A 21510-nucleotide genomic window follows, 5' to 3' on the forward strand; every position below is an offset into this window, starting at 1 on the left:
TGCCTTCTCAACCACCCCCACAGTTTACTCCGGCCGTAACTTTGGCAGTCAATTATTTCCCTCCTGTACTTTCCTCAACGCTGCCAGCCCAGTGGGGGAGTAAACCCTGCCTGCTCGCTTCAGTGCATCACCACCTGCCAAGACAGACGAGTCTCCATACCCTTTGGCAAAAGCTGCAACAGGGAATTTTTTTCCTGAAATGCAGCACCCTAGCACCAGGTTTAAGCAGAAGCAGGGTCTGGTGCCCACACAATTAGAGACGCGGCTCACACTTCGTCCAGTTATTTTTATAGAAACGTCTTGTTGTATTGTTGGATTCAACATGTTCCAGCTTGTTAAGGAATCAAACTTTCCTCTAAATATAAAGAGGGAAGAAAAATCAATCATCTCCACAGGAGACTCGCGCACTCTTTTAGCATTATGACCCAAAGACTGGAGAAATAGTAAGTAAGAGGAGAATAGACTTGAGACCTTGGATATGTGGTCTTTGGCACCCTGTGGGGAACAGGGCTGTCCTCATTTTATAGCCCCTCTCAAGGGGTCTGGGAGCCAAGGCACACAGTTGGACATGTGAAGTCTCCCAGGGTCCATTTTTTTTGGGGGGGGGAGCTGAGTGTTTCAGCTATTTCTTCAATGTTGCTTTAAATCTTATCTAAAAATAGCTCTTGTTATCTGCAAAGCATATTTATAACTTTGTTCCCTTGCCTGTCAACACAATAACCCTGAGAGGTAGGTAATTATAACTCTCACTTTACAAAAAAAAGGCTGAAGTGGAGGTGATGGCAAAAGGCCCTGGTGGCAAGATCAGGAAGCTGCTGAAGCAGGACTGTGGTGGGGAACAGACTGGGCCCAGTGACAGGAAAGGCTGCTCTTTGCTGCATCTTTTAGCCATTCTTCCTCTCAGCGTGACCAAAAGGAAAAATGGCTAAATAAATAAACCTTGATAGAAGAAAAACAACTTTAAAATTACACCATTTTCATGGACGATATCCGGGCTTCCACATACTTGCTCATGTGGCACTTTAATTTCTCACCACCACCACCCCCAGCCCTGCTTCGTAAGAATTCAGCATGATCAAACTTAGGTAGGGTTGCCAGGTCTCCCTTGACCACTGGCGGGAGATAGGGGGATAGGGTTGCCAGATCCCAGTTTGGAAACTCCTGGAGATCTGGGGCCTGAGCCTGGGGAGGACTGGGATCTAAGTGATGTACCATACCATAGAGTCCACCCTCCAAAGTATCCATTTTATCCAGGGGAACTGATCCCTGTAGTCTGGAGATGAGCTGTAATTCCAGGGGTCCCCAGGCACTATCTGGAGGCTAGCAACCCTAAAGTTGGGTTGTGCCAAAATTATAGCTGGCTACATCCTGAAGATGCCAGGTTGCCCAAGCCAAAATGACATTCCACGAACTTTACCCTCTGCTCTGAAACAAAGGATCCTCCATTTGTTGCCTTACATAAGCCAAGGACCAAGTAAATCACAAATAGACAACAAGAGAAAACAAGCTGTGCCATTTCAAGAAGCTTATAGAGCAGACAGTATATTGGTTGTATCTTCTGGGGCTACAGCAGAAGGTGTAAACAAAGTAAAACATTTCAAAGAGTAGCTCTCTGAAGTTCACATCCTGAACTCAGGGCTCAGACTATCATAACTATACTCATTTCAGTATCTCATACAAAGACTTCTGTAGCTACTCTGTAATTACAACTATCACCTTCCTTTGTGAAATTCCTAGGCGCTCTTCTCATCCTGGAAATGACAGATCTGCTAAATTGTAACACCAGTCTAGTTGTGTTGCATGCCCTCAGGGGCATTCCTGCCCTCTCCCTCGACTCAGGCGCATCTTGATCTCCATCCTGTCCACATTGCATGCGCTGTGTACCCAACAGAAATACACACAGCATGTACAATGAGGGCAACCTGGAGTCAGGCCGAAGCAGCAGCGGCAAATGAGGTTGGTGGTGGGTTCCTTTGATCACCTATAACTGAAAGCGAAGCAAAAGATTATGCAACAAATAGCATGATGGAGATTTACAGCTGAAGTTTTTACCAGGGGAAGATAATACGAGAACGCCATGGCATTTCAGATTTCCAGAAGTTCAGAGTCTACAAAAGGCTGTTTTCTAAAAACTCCAGAGGGTTAGCCGTGTTAGTATTCCATAGTAAAAATAAACAGGACTCTCGTGGCACCTTCAAGACAAACAGATTTTATTCCAGCAGAAACACTCATGGGCTAGAGCCCGTTTTGTCAATGCCTGGAGCAGGTCCTCCCTCGGCAGACGTTTATATACGAGATTATGAAAAACCCTGCTGTTTATGAAAAAACAAAACAGCAGGAATGTTTATAATCTCATATATAAATGCCTGCCTAGTAAGGTGCAGGAACCAGAGGAAGTGGGGCTATAGTCCATGAAAGTTTATGCTGCGATAAAAATCTATTAGTCGTTAGAGTACCAACTCACATTTCTGAATTTCTCACCCCTGCTGTTTTGAACCAAAAATCTCCAGTTCTATTTTTTTCCTACCATTCCAAATCAAGGGAGTGAGCTTTTCTTGTCATTTTCTGCTTCCTTGTGCTGACTTTGCCATATAACTCACATATTTTTCCATGTTAATTGTGCATCAATACACCTCCAATACACATGATACATTTATTATACCTATACATTTGTGTATGCTGTAGATATAAATACAGCATAAGGTAGATTCAGAATGTATACCCAATAGAAACAAACGTGCAAAAGTGACAGCACAAAGCAGAATGCTAAAAAAGCCACCCTAACAAAAATATAAACCAATATTTTAAAAAAGGAAATAGTGGACATTTTGCTAATCCCTACTCCTGAACAGTGAATGCAAGAAAAAAATACAGTTTTAACCGTGCATTCCTGAGGGAGGGGGTGAAAGTGCGTCTTATCACGGGAGAAGACACACTTATGCTGGGGGTGAGGACAGTTCCGTCGGCGCCCAAACGTGGGGAGGGGGGGCCTTCCCAGGGCAAGGGGTGGAGCTGCAGTTAGGCAGCTCCCTATGCCCTTTCGGCCCCAGCCGCCGGAGGCCAGGGCGGTGTTGCTTTTAGCCCCGTTGAAAACGTCCTGGCGGCGTGCAGGGAAACAGCTTAGGAGGAGGCATGGCTGCACCTCTTCCCCGCCTTCCCTCTCGCTGGCATCTTAGGAATGCATGGTTAGACAACATCTGGCCAAATCTGTGGGCACAAAACACAGCCTTGCAATTGCAACCCATTGCTGGTAACCCAACGTGCTTGTTGTGGGGAAAATCCTGCATGAAAGGCAGGATGCACTTAATTACCAAAGGACTCTGCAGTCCTTAACCCTTTTATTTATTGCCCAAGCCAGAAAAAAAAGCTTCTGCCTAACTTAACATAATCAAGAGGCCCAGCATAGAAATGAAAACGCACCCTGAATGACTGAGTACATAATTACCCCATATATTTTCTGCATTAATATGATAATAACCCCCATTCAGTATCTACCAGTGCACTTGAATGAACAACTAACAATTAAGAATGTCAGCACTAAAACACCAAAAGCATATTCAGAATATTTATAACTCTCAAACATTTCTCAAATTTAAGCTGCTGCCAATTTTTGCAGTGCTGAATTGGGGGGGGGGTTCTTCCTGAAATCACTAGCACAGTTCAATTCTCAGCAAGGTTTATCAGCACCAGAAGAGCATTACTGGATCAGATCAAAAGGCCCATCTAGTGCAGCATGTACAACAGCAGGTTAGCTAGGGTTCCCATCCAATTATGGCAGGAGGCCTCCTGCTGGCAACCCTTGCTGCCTGCTACCTCTCAGAGTGGCAGCAAGAGAATTTAAAAACAAACAGCACAGGCATTGATGTGGTTGCGGTTTTACCACAGAGTTTTCGGTGATTCCTAGAGTAACATGAGATCACTTCCAGGTTTTGTGGAAGTGGCATCATCACAGACATGCTGCTGCGTTTGTAGGGTTGCCAACCACCAGGTACTAACCAGAGATTTCCTGCTATTACAACTGATCTCCAGCTGATAGGGATCAGTTCACCTGGAGAAAATGGCTATTTTGGCAATTGGACTCTATGGCATTGAAGTTCCTCCCCTCCACAAACCCTGCCCTCCTCAGGCTCCACCCCAAAAACCACCCCCCAGTGAAGAGGGGGGGACATGACAACCCTATGCATGTGCCCCATGTCCATGCCCCACAAGCTTTCGCCAGTTGCAAGGAATAGCATGGCAACCCAAGGTACAGCTTGTACAGATGCAGGGACCATGCACAGGGTCTATATAGCAAATGGATCTAGACTAGGACATGCCGCTGTGATGTGTTTGGGTCATGTGCCTTACTAACTTATACCTTGTCAATTAGCTCCACAATGTCACCCTTTGGTGCGTGTTCCTCCTCTTCATGTTTAAACCTTGGGTCTACTTTTTACACTGAAGAAGGGTGTCAGTGAGGGGAGCCCCTGCCTCCCTCTCCCCACACACTGTCGCTTCAGCTTCTTTTCCTCCAACCAGATTACAATGTCTAACATGATTCAGGCAGGGGAAGAAAAATGCAATGCAAGACAGCAAGGTAAGGTGTGGGAGGCGTGGTTCATCTCCCCTCATCCATGCATGTTTTTTGCTTGGCTCAGGAAGATATTACAGACCACCATTTTAGATACAAGTGAAACAGACACATGAAGGACCAAAATGGCTACTGTTATGCCTGGTTTAGGTTCCAGTGAGGTCAGTGGCGTGTAACACTTCACCAACCATGTAATACCTTTTACTAGGACAAACCAAAAAATGACACAGAGCAGCGTGCAAACTTTCAAGTTCTACAGAACTTGGGGGGAAGGGCATGACTTCGGGCATGACTATAAGGCCTTTTCTTACCAGAATCCCTGTGCTCAGTGATGGCAAGTAGACAAATATCGGTGGTGCCTTTAGTATCCAGTTCTACTTGCCACCAGCACTGAGCGCAGGGAAGCTGGCTAAAAATCATTTGAAGAGGCAGCCCATATTTGACCATTAGATGATGGATGAAGCAACAGGGCTGATCTGTTGTCCTCTTTCTCTGTTTATAAGCTGTTGAAAGCAAAGAGCAGATCATAAGTGACTCTAACTTATGAATTCTATCATTCTTGGGGGACACTAGTCTCCCATGGTTCTGCAAGTTAGAGGAGGAGGAGGAGAAAAAGAAAAAGAGTTGGTTTTTATATGCTGACTTTCTCTACCACTTAAGGAAAAATCAAACTGGCTCACAATCACCTTTCCTTCCCCTCCCCACAACAGACACCCTGTGAGGTAGGTGGGGCTGAGAGAGCTGTGACCCAGCAGGCTTCATGTGTATGAGTAGGGAAACCAACCCATCAGATTAGAATCCACCACTCATGTGGAGGAGTGGGGAATCAAACCCGGTTCTCCAGATCAGAGTCCACCGCTCCAAACCACCACTCTTAACCACTACACCACACCGGCTCTCATTGGAAAACCTACCCCATTAGAAAACATACCCCAGATGTTTTTAATTTAAACAAACAGCACTCCAGCTGTGAGTGGCTTTGGGTCCACCTCAGAATTCCCTAGTAAGAAAAACTAAATGCAGAACAATTCAAAGAGATTCAGGGCTATGGCTTATTCTCTGTTTCTGTGGAAGGAGAAGACAGTGAAGGCTTTCCCTCTGGGCTTTGCCTGTACGCTTTCAAGCTTCTGTCCATGGTCACAAGGGCTAAAAGCCTGCTTGGCTTTTATGTATAAATTCTCTTGATGCTAAACCGCATGCCATAAATTTTGCCTTTGCAAGCTGTAATTGTGGATGTTTGGGAAACACATTGCTTAGTCAAGGAGCAGGTAGCTGGAAACCAGTACTGCCCCTTGCCTCCAACTCAAAGCTTGGGTCAGGGAGGGATTTGCTATTCCCCCTCCTTATTAACAATCTGTAAAATGGAGTTTGGACAAGATTTGCAAATGGAGCCCTTTGCATGAGAGTGTCACAGTGCATCAGACTAATAGCTCTTTATCTCCAAGATCAGCAAACATAAAAGGTCTTTCTCTTACCCTTTCTGCTTTAAGTCATGAAGTCTGCTGTCCATATTAATTTGGGTCAAGGCTTAGGGTCAATACTGCCATTCTGTCAGATGCTCACAGTGTTTTAATTAGCAATGATTAAGAAACAGGACTCTGCAGCATCTTTGTCTATGGCACTCGCTGGATGCTAACAACTACTAATTAATGGTAATTAAGTAAAACAATAGGCAAGATCAAGCCTTGTAATCATGGCAGCAACCCGGGGAGAGGGAGAAGCAGAAGGAACGAAGTGTACATTTCCTGCCCTGCTTCAAAACTGTATCCATGAATCTTAGCACATGGCAACTGACCAATCAATCAATATCAACATCAAAACCTTTATTGGCATAAACAACATCTGCAAAGAACGTAATCATACATTTCACTCAACAGAGTTCACCTGCTCCTGTTTTCAATAACGTTCACGAATCCACATTGCTTGCTGCAGAAACATGGCTACATGGTCAATTGTGGCCACATCCTGGGTAGACATAAGAAAAGCGACCTTGCGCTCAACCGGATGTCACTCCCTACAAGGCAATAATAGGTTGATAAACTTAAGGCAGATTATCTGATAAAGGAGGTAGTGCAAAAGGACATGTGCAACCGATTCTATATGATTCATTCCACAGGGGCATAACCTTGCGGCGAGCGGTATTAAGTGAAATCTCCCCTTTAATACTGATGAAGGTAGCACGTTGAATCTTGCTAACATATATGCCCTCCTCGGTGGGCTCTGATCTGGAGAACCGGGTTTGATTCCCCACTCCTCCACATGAGCGGCGGAGGCTAATCTGGTGAACTGGTTTGTTTCCCCACTCCTACACACAAAGCCAGCTGGGTGGCCTTGGGCAAGTCACACTCTCTCAGCCTCACCTACCTCACAGGGTGTCTGTTGTGGGGAGGGGAAGGTGATTGTAAGCCGGTTGTATTCTCCCTTAAGTGGCAGAGAAAGTTGGCATATAAAAACTAACTCCTCTTCTTCTTCTTTGCTTTGGATCTGTCAGGTGAGAAAAATAGGTTGCCACTGAATGTTTGTATTTTATCATTCCCAAACTCACACAAGCCCTATTCCTGACTTGGCTGTTAAGTTCTTGCAATTCGTTGTCTAGCTATCTGCGTTGGATAATATTGAATGCCGATTTTTCTGACAGGCAATAAAGGGAACAACTTACCACAATGTGTTGACTACTATTTGGTAAGGAATTCAGCTGTACTATTCTTCACAGGGGTCCTTCCATCCTTCTGCACATAATCAGAAGTCCAGGAGGAGCCACAGAACAGTAGAACGTCTGGCTTTAAACATGATGCCGGGGAGGTCAAAAGTACTCTTTGTGGGCATTGCGCATGTACAGCCTCTTGTTTAAACCAGGCTGCTACCTATGCTAAGCAGCTATGCAGTGTAGATGCCACGTGTGGGTACGGCTCAGTTTAAAACAAGGTGCTCTGTGAGCACAAGATCCCACAAAAGAAATTTTGCCCTTCTCCAGCATCACATTTCAATCCAGCCAAAGACCCTCCTCGCCTCTTGGCAAGTCAATAGAGGTTACTGGCTTAACAGGGACACTGTGGTAAATTACCACTTGATAGACTGCCCACTGCATCCACCCACTGTCCCTCCCGCAGGGAGTTTTTCAAAGATGTATTATGTGAAGCACATGTATATGAATTCCTAAAAATAAACAATCAGTGAAACTCAAATATATATAATATACATTAGCATCCAGACATGTCCCATGTAAGTAGGGTTGCCAACTCTGACTTGGGAAATCCTGAAGGTTTGGGGATGGAACCTGGGGAGGGCGGAATTTGTGCAGGAGAGAGAGCTCAGCAGGGCATAATGCCATAGCATCCACCCTCTAAAGCAGCCATTTTCTCCAGGGGAACTGATCATTGTAGCCTGGAGATCAGTTGTAATTCTAGGAGATCGCCTGACCCCACCTGAAGACTGGCAACCTTATATACAGTAAATTAATTTACACAAATACAGTATAAGGCTTGCAGAAGTGACCCCCCTCCCATATCCTCAACTTAGCCCTTTCATTGAGGTTCTGCAATTATCCCATTTAAAGATCATTGATTAATTGGTTAATTGTGCCAGTCCCAGGCAATTTTTTTAAGGGAGATTCCTTCAATGCTCCTTCATGCCTCCACAGCACCACTACCACTGATCTCCCTCTGTAATGGAGAACTGCACCTGAAAACACCCCTAGCAGCAAAAGAAGAAGCCTTTGCAATTCATAAAATAAACTTGAATATTTTAGCAATTAATCACAGGGAAGCAGTATTTAAATGAAAGCCTGACTCCAGGGCCAAGAGTGACAGATGAACATGAGGCAGGTTGGTGAAGAATGAGGGTACATTAATAATTGACGGCCATTCTCAAAGTAATTTGCTGAGGGTTTTGCGTATCTATCTATCTATCAAAATGTCCCTTTTGAACCCAAACTTATTTCAGCTGCAAAACAGATGGCTGTGGACTAAGTACATTTTAGCAACACAAATGGCTCCCTCTGAGAGCTCTCTCTTGGAATACTAAGAAGGCGAGACTTAATTCCAAAGGTGGGGTGAGTGGTGCTTAATGCACGGCTTATTCTAGCCATGCAACTTCTTCGTGTTTCTCAATTGCCCTCTAGGGGAATTTGCAGCACAACCCCACTGGGGGTTTCAATTGTGAGCAAACACAGACATTTCCTCAAGCAGCTCACAAAGCCCTGCAGTTCAATGCCAATTCAGTACACCCCAATAGAAAAAAAAACTCTGCCCAACCAATGCTCTCTTGGTGCCTTTGAGGGCTGGTGGGGGGGGGGGGGGGAAACATGCCTTCCATGCCAGAAGAGGCAGGTTGCATCCAAGTCTTGCATGTAGGGCTGCCAGGCCCCTCTTTGCCACCGGCGGGAGGTTTTTGGGGTGGAGCCTGAGGAGGACAGGGTTTGGGGAGGGGAGGGACTTCAATGCCATGGAGTCCAATTGTCATTTTCTCTAGGTGAACGGATCTCTATCGGCTGGAGATCACTTGTAATAGCAGGAGCTCTCCAGCTAGTACCTGGAGGTTGGCAACCCTACTTGCATGCACAGTATGCTATAAAAGAGGCCTGCCTAACGTTTGACGCATACCCTTCCAATCAAACACAGCTACCGTGATAAACCATCTGCCCTTCCAAGCGCCTGGCAATCCCTACCCCACAGCTTCGCAGATGTAGATGGGATGCAAACAAATCCAACCAACTTCCAGCTTCTTGGCAGGCTGCCTTGCAGGCTTGGTCAAAAGCTATTTTCAGATTGGTGGGTCACCACTTTTACAGGCCTGTGCACAAAAGGCTAAAGCCCTTTTGGTTTGGGACTACGTTTACAGAGGGGGCTGTGCTTTTTAATCACACAGGAGGAGGTAATTTTAATTCACAATATATGCACTCTGCCCTGCCCTATCTGTTCGTTGCTCGCTTACCTCAGCTGTAGACATGGGACGAGACAAAAATGGAAACAAACATGGGTAAAGGTACAGAGAACTCAACCTCAGAAGCATCCCCAAACCACCCTTTTCATCCCCAAGGATCTTTCGGTTGTTTCCATTCACTGGAGGAACAGCTTCCTGCATCCAATGCAGATCTCACAAGCCGAAGCGCTTTTTTCCACCTTTCTTTGAAAAATTGCCTCTTCAAACGGCTTCTTATCTGCTTCATCTCAGCAAGTGGCTATTATGCATCATTTGGAAGATATTTGCCTACAGCGAAACTGCATTTTAATACAGCTGTAGTGTTGTGTCCAACATAATTGAAATGAACCCCATCAGGACACCGACGCTCGCAGACCTGTAAAAACTCTCTACACTGGAGATTGAGAAGAGACTTTGATACTCTTTTGTAAAGAGAGCTGAATTATGCAGCTGTCATTACAGTCCTCAGAGGCCAATGATATTCTGTGCATCTTCCCCACAAGAGTATCTGCACCCTGGCACCATCAGTGCCTTGACTTTTAAGGTGAGCTAAAGAGGAGGATTGCCCTGACCTGGATGGCCCAGGCTATCCTGGGCCAAAAACGCATGGTCCCTTAACCCACTTTATTCCCCGTTTCAGCCAGGATCAAATTGATCCTGGCTGGGGAGAAACTGTACACATTACCTTGAAAAGCCAGGGACGAAACTGTGTGCAAATCCATCCATGTAAACAGAAAGTGCAGGAGATGGGCACAGTTCCTGTTTAGCTTGCAACAACCCCACCCCCGGTGATTGGTCGTTTCCCAGAGCAGGGAAGGCCCTCGTTGGTCAATTTGAAATGACCAATCACTGTGGGCGTGTGCCAAACTAAACAGGAACTTCATGTCTCCCGCACTTTCTGTTTACATGGATCGACTGGCACAGTTTCGTCCCTGCTTTTCAGGGTAATGCGTACAGTTCCCCCCACCCCCAGCCTGGGTAAATTTGATCCTGGCTGAAATGGGGAATAAAGTGGGTTAAGGGAACCATGCGTTTTTTGGCCCTGATCTCATCAGATCTGGAAGCTAAGTAGGGTCAGCCCTGGTTAGTACTTAAATGGGGGACCACCAAGGAAGTTAGGATTGCTAAGTAGAGGCAGGCAAGTGCAAAAACACTCCGGACCACTGCAGCCAGTTGCTTTTCTATGGTGAATGTTGTCTAGAGTAGCATTCCCAAGCTGCGAACCTGGCTTTTCTCACCTTTTTCCAGCCAAGCTGTTCTTGCCAAAAATGCCATCCTCTTCTATTTATTAAAGATTCCCAAAACTCCCCTGTTCTCTTTGTATCAGCCCCTGTGGAGTCCCTATATCAACTACTCAGTTTGCACAGCCTGTGCCTCTTACGATATCTGTTTAGCCATATGTCTGATTTTTTAATTTCATGTTCACACATACACACACACATATACAAGTCTACCAATATAGGAGACACTTCTTCCATCTGATGAAGTGGGCTCCAGTTGAAGCTTAATGCCTTCAGTAGCATAGTTGCATTTACTAAAAGGCCAAGTATCAGACGTCTCAGCAGTACAATAATAAAAACCATTGCTTGAACAGTATTTAATACATTATTAAAATCACATCTGATTATTTGGTAGTGGGAGTAGTTCTAACTTAAGCTCAAGTTTCACCCCTCGTGATTCTTGGTGCAAATCCTGCAGTCACTAATAGAAGCCAAAGGAAATACTCCAAAGAGAGGTTTTTTCCCCCAGCCCCTCTCCACTGCTCTAGAGCATCCTTAAACATCTGCAGAGAAGTACATAAGAGCTAAGATGGGGGAGGGGAGAATAAACTTCTTTCAAGCCTTTCTGGTCCTTTTTTTTTTTTTTTTAAATCAGGAGACATTTCTTATCTATCCTGCCGAGTCCTTGAAGTCTTCTTTCTCCAGCCTCTTCTACATTCTCAGATCTCACCTGGATGGAATGCTGCTTTGAAATGTTCAAGTTAATCTACTCTGCAAGAGCATTTCCTCTAATTTATGGCTGAAAAGAGTTTAGGTGGAGCTGAGCGGTTGGTGGGAAAGAGGATACTGGGACTACACTAAAACATAGATACTTATCTTCAAGATACAGACTGCCCAGGTCTCAGCTGGGGACACGAAAGGATGTATTTTTCTGTTTATATCACAGCACAGCTTGAATATTGAATAGCACAGAATCCACTGCAGTACAACTCAGCCTGAGTGATTTATAACACATGCTGCTGCACTGGCTGCAGAAATCCGCTCTATTCCAAGGCATTAGTCCTTATTAGCTGAGTGGCCTTGGCACCAGCCAAACAGCATGCAGTTCAGTTCCCTGTGCTGCAGAAATTAATCTGATGCAACCACAGTAAAATAGGGGAGCAAAACAGGTATGGGGGACTCCTGGGATTATGGAACTGGGAGCTTCCGCTTAGGATAACATGCCAGAGGTGTTGAAGCAGATCAAAGACAAAGCAAGATATGGAAACAATGTGCCATACAAAGTCATCTCTGGGTTGTTTGCCACATGGCGACCCAATCATGGAAACCATGATGGGCGTCCAGCTTCAGAGGCCAATGGATCACCAATGGTCCTCAAGGAGTTTCCTGCTGGCACTACAATTGATGCCCTGGTTGGCTGCTAGAACTCGGAGGTGGCTCATGGAGTTGACAATCCCTCCTAAGCTACCTCTTCTTTCTTGTAGAGTTCAATTGGCTCTCTGGTTTACTCTACAGTGGCAAAGAAGCCAATGAGTACCATTCATCACAGCCACTGCACCTGCACAAAGCAGTCCAGCAGAGTTTTTCTGAATGGCGAGGGGGATTTTTCCATCTGTTGCCATGGTACCAACTCAGATCATTCTAAAACACACTAGGATTTCTTTGCTAGGTGTTTAACAGATAAAAACCTGCTCATGTTTAGCAAAACTATGACCCCACTTTTGGAATAGATAAGGATGTAATTGAAGAGCAGGCTGGGCAAAGTTGCTTTGTATTGGTGCAGATCGAGAATGTGGACAAGGTGCTTGGGCAAGCATGTTCTACCAGGCCTATACTCAACCCTTGTCCACCTTGGTGAAATTATATCTAGCTGAAGAGGGTTGCTGGGCTGGGTCCAAGAGATGAGCAGTGCTTCCTTAAGGAAATGATTCATACCACTTTGAAGGAGGTAATGGTAAGGCCCTCCTGAAGATGCCCTCTTTGGGTCCAAGTGAATTTAACAATTATCACCCAAAGCTAATATTCCTTCTCTTGGTCCCTGCAATTCCCAGCATTCTTGGATGGAACTCTTTACCTGGATCTATTTGAAACCCAGATTCTGACCTGGTTTGGGAGGAGGGGCTGCTTTGGTCACCCTGATGGACAATCTTCAATGGAAGAGAGACTAATGGATATAGCCTTGTTGACATCCCTGGACCTCAGTGGCATTTGATACCATTGATCATGGTATCCTTCTGACCCATGTAGCCAATATGGGCTTTAAGGCACTATGCTCTCATGGGCCTTCTGCCATCATGTGTAGTTTGGATTAGACTACAAATGAAAGAAAACAATCTTGTAGAAGAATAATTCATTGAAGCAAGAGGGATCTATGGATCAGTGGTAGAGTGTCAATTTTGCACGCTGAAAGTCCAAAGGTTAAATCCCTGATATCTTCTAGTAAAAGGATCAGATACTAGATAATGTGAAAGATATCTACTGGAGTCCAGTCAGAGCAGACATACTGACCTTGACAATATAGGGATAAGAAGAAGTAATCTATGATCTATTGTAGAAGCTTCCAGTTTTGACCATAGTCTGTTACGCGATATACTGTCAAATGCCATCTTATAATCAACAAAGGCTGCATTGAGAGCTCCCTGTGGCCTAGAGGTATATTTCTCTATCAGATGGTGTAGAATCAGGCATTGGTCCAGAGTGAAGCAACCACTTCTAAAGCCTGCGTGTTCCTTGGCTAGGATGTTTTCCTTATTGAGCCAATCCCATAACTTCCAACATAGATGTCTTGTGTATAACTTCCCTACCACACTTAGGAAGCTGATTGGGCTACAGTTAAATGGGTCTGTTTTCTCCCGTTTTTTGTACATCGGTATTATAATGGTCGTATTCCAGTCTCTAGGGTCTTGGTATAATGCAGCTCATGAGATGTGATTCTGAAGGGGAATTTCATGGCAAAGGTGAAGATTTCTGCATAGCTCAAACACTCAAGGAATTTTTTAAACAAAAAGCACCAGTGCCCACATTACTGCAAAGGTACCTTTGCAGTATTGTTTTTAAAAACTGGGCCAAGTGAGATTTCGTTGCAGCAGTTTGGCTCATAATAACAATTCAGAAAAGGGAGCAAGACATCAAACACTGGAAGGAGGCCATCCACAAATGCCATCTTCAGCTTCTTCATTTCTCTGGGTTTTTCTTTGGCCTCTGTGCTGGTTGTTGAGTGACTATGTGTATACAGCACTGGTGATTTTTGTTGTTGCTCATCTTTATCTTCTTAGCATTCTGCATGCAGCACAAGCAACAGGCCCTTTCAGAAACATCAAGAGCATTTCTAAAAAACACTGGAACGTCCCTGATATTTGAATTCATTCCCTACAAAATTTCAGACGATTCACAGATCCACTGCTTTTTAACCTCAGCCATGCTGGCAGACTGCCCAAGCTGAAACAAACCCAAGGAGGGCAAAATAAACACAGCTCCACCTCATGCATGCTGATGACCAAAAGGATGCATTCCAAAACTGTCCTAAAACAGGGCTTCAGATGACAATGATACAGCCAATAAAAATGCATTAAAACTTAACTTTAAAAGTCCACATTCCTGTCTTTTCAAGTAATTGCCTCTTGTAGGGTTGCCAGGTCCCTCTTTGCAACTGGTGGGAAGTTTTTGGGGAGGAGCCTGAGGAAGACAGGGTTTGGGGAGGGGAGGGACTTCAATGCCATAGAGTCCAATTGTCAAAGTGGCCATTTTCTCCAGGTGAACTGATCTCTATCGGCTGGAGATCAATTGTAATAGCAAGGGATCTCCTGCCACCACCTGGAGGTTGGCAACCCTAGCCTCTTGTCTGGTAATAGCTTGAACAATTTTCCTACTGCTTTTATTTTTAAAAAACCCTGAAGGCTCAACAATGGTCTAAGGTTGTTGTTTTTCTCCAAGGCAAAGTGCACACGGTTGCTTTGACCATTCCTCATTACAGTTGGCCTAATGTAGACCTTATGTCATTGCCAGAATCAATCTGGGTTGCTGGCAGCCATCTTGAAAACTCTCAGTAGAGTCCTCTGGGGCGATCGCTGTCAGCGTCTACTAGCAGAGCACGCTCTTGCTTCTTGAATCTGGGCTAGCACTTTTCTAACACAGGATTGACCTTTTATGCCTCAGCGTCTGACTGACTTATATGCAGTGAACCACAAATCCCATGATTGCCTTCTAACCAGTTTCTCCTTTCCTTAGCAAGGAATCAAGTGAGGTAGGAGTTCATATTATTGCATGAGAAAAGCACCCTCTGAGCCCTATCAAAACTGTGAACTGGTCTCACCTCTTGCTCCCCTTCCAGATAAGAGTCTGTGAGGGCTTTTAGGTATTCTTGCTACAAGAAACGAACATAAGCAGTAGCTTGCTCCACACACTGCTAATTGCTTGCTCACCCAAACCTATCAGTAGTACTGCCCCTTCATGCCTTTTGGTCATACATATTTGGGCAGTTTGCTTTACAGATGCATTCAACCTCTGAACAATTCTGCTAGCAACAAGCAGGAAGCTGCCAAGGCTTCTCTTCTGATCAGCTCTGCCAACTTGGCCATGCTTCCCATCATGGTACCCAGAGTATATCTCCTTTGCCTTGCCCCTCACCCTGTCCTTACAAAATGCTCTCCTGAAATACATACTCAAGGCCACAGAATGCCAGTTAAGGGCTCCCTCGGAGCCACAAACAGTTCACAGACCTCAGTGAGGGACTGGCTACAGCAAAGGTCTATGGGCAATTTCAGAAGGCAGAGGACGGGCGGTACAGAGGTCATCTAGTAGACAGGAGTGCCTGGGCTGGAACAAAGCTGTGTGGCTACTCGAGATGAATTACATTCTGTCCGCCTGGTGTGTCATCATATTGGGGCAACATAACAGAAGTACTTTAAATGGTCAACAGTTGACCAGGGTACCATAATATTGTTAAAAAACACTCTTAACTATTCCTTTCTGTGCTCTCTCCTCCCCCACCCAGTTCTCAGGCAACACTGCTAGCATTTTAGAATCCCATTTTTACCCACAAGCACTGAAAATGTGGGTACATCCAAAAGTGCAATTCCCTCCCTTCTTCCTTCCCCTCCCCCCAAGGCATATCCATGGCAGAGGCTGGCACCACTTGGCTTTTGATGCCCATAGGTAGGCCAGCACTGCAGTGGGCAGGGCTTGCATGCCCTGCCTAGCTCGCTTTTCCTTCCCACCTCCCTGACTATACCATCATGCACACTCAGCAACTGATGAATTTTATTTAAAATATTTATATGCCTGCCTATCTCTCAAGCATCTCAGGAAACTAAATCCGTATAAGGCATCCAGGTCACAGCATCCTGCTTCCTTGGGTGCAGAATTCTGGTTTATTTAATTTTGAAAGGGGTGGGGGATACAGAGTCATTCCTGCCTCTGGCCTGCAGTCAAGGTGATCCAAGTTCAGGACTGAATCCTCAGGGGTTCTGTTTCAAGATCCACCGTGCCAGATGCTGAGCACTTGACAGCTATTTCAAGATGTGGAATAAGCTGAGGCCAAGCTAAGGTTACTCTGATGTTCCTTGGTGTCTTATTTATTGCCTTTCTGTCCTGACTTTCACCCATCATAGAACATCAGGCTGCCTAGATGGTATGCCTAGTCTCCAGAATTACATCGGATCTCAAGACTACAGAGATCAGTTCCCCTGGAGAAAATGTTTGCAGTGGAGGGTCTAAATGGCATTATACCCTACTAAGGCCCCTCCTCCCCCAAATTCTGCTGAGCTCCCTCCCCAGACTCTTTCCTTCCAACATTCCACACCCCCAAACCTCCAGGAATTTCCCAATTGGGAGTTGGCAACCACAGTAGAGGACAGGCAGGTTCCCAGGCAATTTCCTATCCAGACACTGGCCAGACTCAGACATACTTAACTGGTTAAAATAAGAAGAACCCTGCTGGGTCAGAAACCATTGGTCCACGCGGGCCACTCTGGAGGGCCACCAAAGAGGGTCTAGAGGCCTCTCTATTGCCCAGCATGAAACACAAGGATTGGCTAGAGCCTGTGGGAGCCCACTCTGCATCCTAAAGCACTCCTCAGAATCTTCTGCATGTGCAGGGATTATACAGCAGATATGCAGAGGTTCCTCAGAGGCCAAAACTGACCTGTAAAGATCAGAGACTGAAAGCCACTGGGGTAAAAGGAATCCTGGACAAGGGTAGAGTCCAGTATCTGGGTAGTTTTTCCAGTTACAGCATAGTAAGTAGTTTGTGGCAACTCAAAAAAAAAAAGTCTTCTTTGCAAACATGCTTGAGGAGAAAGCAACATCAACTCTGTAATTACTTGAAGAATAATGCCTGAACTTTCCAAAAACTGGGAGGAGATGTGTACACACACTCTTCTTCAAATCAAGCCTGCCTGGTTTTCCGAAGATCCCACTGGAGTATTTAGGCAGCTCTGAGGTGCTGGTAGCTTTGCCCTGCATTTGGCTGAAATGCCCATCCCATGAAGGTGCCGGGACAGGCACTAGCAGAAGGCTGTCAGATGAGCATCTTTGAAGTGCAAAGAGCAGATTTCATTTTCTAGTACAGCATCGCTGGCAGCTTCATGCCCTGGCATTGGAATTAATGTTATTGTTTTCACTTCAAAACTCGGAAGCTCCTAGACATCTGAAAATACTGTACAGGTTCCTCCCTCTCTCCCCTCTCATGCATACAAAGGCAGAAACTGACTACAAAGGAGACTGAAGATCTGTCAGATGCACAAAGTGGTCCAGAAGAGGGGCAGGAGCAGGAGAGAACATCTCTTGGTTTTGCTAAGTCTTTTCAGTTATGAAAACTTGCAGAACTGAAAGGGATTTTTCAGGATATATTTTAAAGTCCACAGTCTAATCCATTCATCTTTACTGGATTGGAACGAGGTCTCAAAAATCTGTCAACCTGATCCTCAAGTTCCCTGATCACCACAGGCAGATCCACCTCCTGCAAGATTTCAACAACTCTTTACCAAGAATCACCACGTGATAGGATTGCCAGCTCAGGGTGGGTAAATACCTGGAGATTTTGGGGGTGGAGCCTAATGAGGACAGGATTTGGGAGATACTTCAATATGGGGATAATGTCATAGAGTCCACCTTCCAAAGTGGCCATTTTCTCCAGGAGAACTAATCTCTGTCACCTGGAGATCAGATGTAATAGGGGGCTATCTCCAGCCACCACATGGAGGTTGACAACCCTACTGCTTGAGCCTCACCTCCCACCATTTCCCACTCTTCACGGGCATTGACTCTAACCTGGGACCTCCTGCATGCAAAACACATGCTGTACCACTGAGCCACAGCACCTCCCCAAGGTCACCGTTGCTCTATGGTGTACTTAGCCTAACAATCAATCCAGTCCTCCCCACGAGACAAGAAAGGTGGTTTTACAGATCGCATAATGCTCTCCAGTCCTTAAAAAAATGAGCTGTGGACATTGTTTGCTATGTCAATTTACTGGAGCATGCTAAACGGCATATATCGGAGCCATAGAATTCCATAAAAAGCTTTAGCTAATCCAGCCATTCATTCGGAGGCTGAAAATCACAAAGCCAGTTATCCAGGCAGCTTGCCTAAACTGGGCTGTCACAAGGGTTCCTCCGCAAGGAGAATGCGCTGCAGAAAAGACCTCAAGACCGAAAAATCCTATCCCATTAATGCTATGGCATTTGCAATCTATTTAAGAATCCTCTTCCCCGGGCAAATCAAATGCTCCTGTGAGCACTGCATCCCATCAAGAGACTGGTGAGAAGCACGAGGAAGAGGAGGAGAAGGAGAAGAAGAAGAGTTGGTTTTGATATGCTCTGCTCGGACCTGGATTACAGTTTACATATAATGAGGGGGGGGGGGAAAGATAATATAACACAGAACACAACAGTGACAGGTCTGCTGGCAAGTATCCCATTTCAATATCCTTCTTCAGACTGTAACCTTGAAATTCAACAACAAACAGAAATATAACTAATACAAATATCACACAATAATTACATAGAACTTGTTTACACCCAGGTTACATGGGACTTACTGTAGCTAACCCTCCAGATGGGACTGAGTGTGCCCCGTCTTTTAAAATGACCCTTCCAGACTAGTGGGGTCTGACCAAGCTGGCTCCAATTACACGACCCCTACCTCAAAGGAGCCCCAACTATAGGGCCCTAACAAAACCAGTCAAAGATATAAAAATGGGAGAAAGCACAGAGCTGTGCATCTGAGCAAAGGCGAACAGCCAAAACACAAAAAAGCCGATTATCTATTCAGCTTTTTCAGGATTCGCCTATTAGGCTTTGGGCAGATTCCCAGGTTTTGGTATTCGGTCCACCTGAAACCTGAATATTGCTGAAACGGCTAATTTTGGGTTTATTTTTGGTTTGGGTAGATCGATATGCACAACCCTAGCTGGGACAGAACCTGCCGTTGGCCCATCCCCCGGTAGCACACTTCAAGCCAACTCTGTTCCATAGTATTGTCCTTGCATTGCAATACAGGGCTTGAAAATCAGCCTCATGGAGACGTACACCCTCTGCCAATGACAGGAAACGGTGATGGATCTCCCATTGTCTTCTCCCTTCCCTACTGGAGCTGCAAAGAAGGAAAGCAGCTGTACAGTCTGGGAAGCCATCCAGAATCATTCCTTAAGCAAACGTGGCAATTTGGAGCTGCGGACTCGGAACAGGGCTCACAGACCTCTCATGGCTTGCTCTCAGTATGTTCCTTATATACTTGCTGGGTGGGAAGCAAGAGGTTCTGGATTGCAAAGGAGAGGGGCAAATGGTCTTCATGGGGCTGCTTCACAAATGTAGTTTTCTCTTCTATGAAAGCTGTCTCCTGGTTAGAAAAAAGGTCATGGATGAAGCAGCCCTACATGGGTGGAGCAACAACAGAGGGGTCAGTGCACTACCCAGAAATTATCTCTTCCTTCCCAATCTGAGCCATTTGAAGCGACAAAAGAGATACATTCTGCTCAACACGCACAATTTTGTACAGGAAGAATCCTTCTGGGAAGGGTGCAGTTGTGCCCACTTTTGCAAAGCCCCCATCAAAGTCACTTCAGGGGCCCTGCTGAGAATTAAAAAAAAAAAGAATTATCAACTCAGAATCCCCCCCCAGAAGATGCTGTCATAGATTCTACTGTCTAAAAACAGTAGGCAGGTAAGAGTGGCCCTGTTGGATTGAACCAGATGTCCATCTAGTCCAGCATCCTGTTTCCAACATACCTTCTCAAAAGCCCACAAGCAGGAAATAAGATGAGCATACAAAGCTATATTAATTGAGATCACTGGCCCATCTAGGGAGATCTTAACTGGCAGAAGCTCTCCAAGGTGTCAAGGAGCTGTTTCCTAGCTCTGCTGTCAGAGAAGTTTTCAGAGGGGGAAAGGGAAGATGCCAGTGATTAAACCAGGGAGCTTCTGCAAGCACGAGCATGCATTCTGAGCCATCTGAAAGTAGTATGTCAACATTTCTAGAGATGCGGAAGACACATCTTCTTCTGGGAGACAGAGGAGAGAAGTGGAAAGCATGGAGCTGCCCTATGCTGAGTCAGACCATTGGGGAAGCTGGCCCAACTGTCCTTGGCTCTGCAAAGGTCTCAAGCAGGGGGGAAAAGTCTTTCCCTACACCTGTTAACTGAGAGCCTTTAACTGGCAATTCTGGGGACTAAACCTATGACCTTTTGCAATACAAGGCATGGACTCTACCATCACAGTCCCTAAATTAAAGGCTGTAGGACTAAATTAAATCCTGTAGCTCCATGGCCTGCTCCTGGCCAGAGTTTAGCAGATGGAGTCATACCCTCCTGGACTTTTAGCAGACATAAGCATCACAAATGACCTACAGACTGCATCACGTTTTTGTTTAACTGTTCAAATTTGTTCATAAATCATCATTTGCCAAAATCAAGCAACTTGCCAATAGTGTATTATGATAAGATCTATGATTTTCTTCCTTCCTTCAGAACAGAGTTTTTGGTTTTTTACCTGAAGCAGGACTATATTCACCAAAAATCTTCTTTCCATAGAGGACTGAAGCAGTTTTCCTAGTGCTAGTTTGGGGGCCTCTTGATCTGCCTTCAAGATTTGTATGCAAACAGCTTCCTTCTAATGCAATTTCAGAAAGGCATACTATCAGAGCCGCATTGTGCTGGGCCTGGAATACTTATGTGCTCTGTGAATCACTCAGTATCTAATCCACTGCTGCTTACGGAGTTAAGCAGGAGAGGAAATCTGATCTAAGACTTCCCCTCCTGGAGTGGCAACACTTGAGAGGCAGGACATTCTGATAAACATGGCTAGCAGGGAGTCTAAATGAGCAGAGCAGCAGCAGCAGCACATTGGCCATAAATCTACATTATCAAGATCTAGTCCCTAGAAGCCCTGATTTGGATGGCCCAGGCTAGCCTGATCTTGTCAGGTCTCAGAAGCTAAGCAGGGTTGGCCCTGGTTAGTAACTGGATGGGAGACCACCAAGGAATACCAGGGTCACTATGCAGAGGAAGGCAATGCCACCCACCTCTGTAAATCTCTTGCCTTGAAAATGCTATGGGGTCACCCTAAGTTGGCTGTGACTTGACAGCACTTTATACACACATTCCCTACAAGCTAAAATGACTAAACTGAGGCTATCATGCTTTGGTCACATTATGAGAAGACAAGACTCACTGGAAAAGATAATAATGCTAGGAAAAGGTGAAGGCAGCTGGAAAAGAGGAAGAGCCAACATGAGATGGATTGACTCTATAAAGGAAGCCACGGCCCTCCATTTGCAAGATGTGACCAAGGCTGTTAACAATGG

Source organism: Euleptes europaea, chromosome 13 (genome assembly GCF_029931775.1).
Source record: "Euleptes europaea isolate rEulEur1 chromosome 13, rEulEur1.hap1, whole genome shotgun sequence".
In the NCBI taxonomy this organism is placed as follows: Eukaryota; Metazoa; Chordata; class Lepidosauria; order Squamata; family Sphaerodactylidae; genus Euleptes; species Euleptes europaea.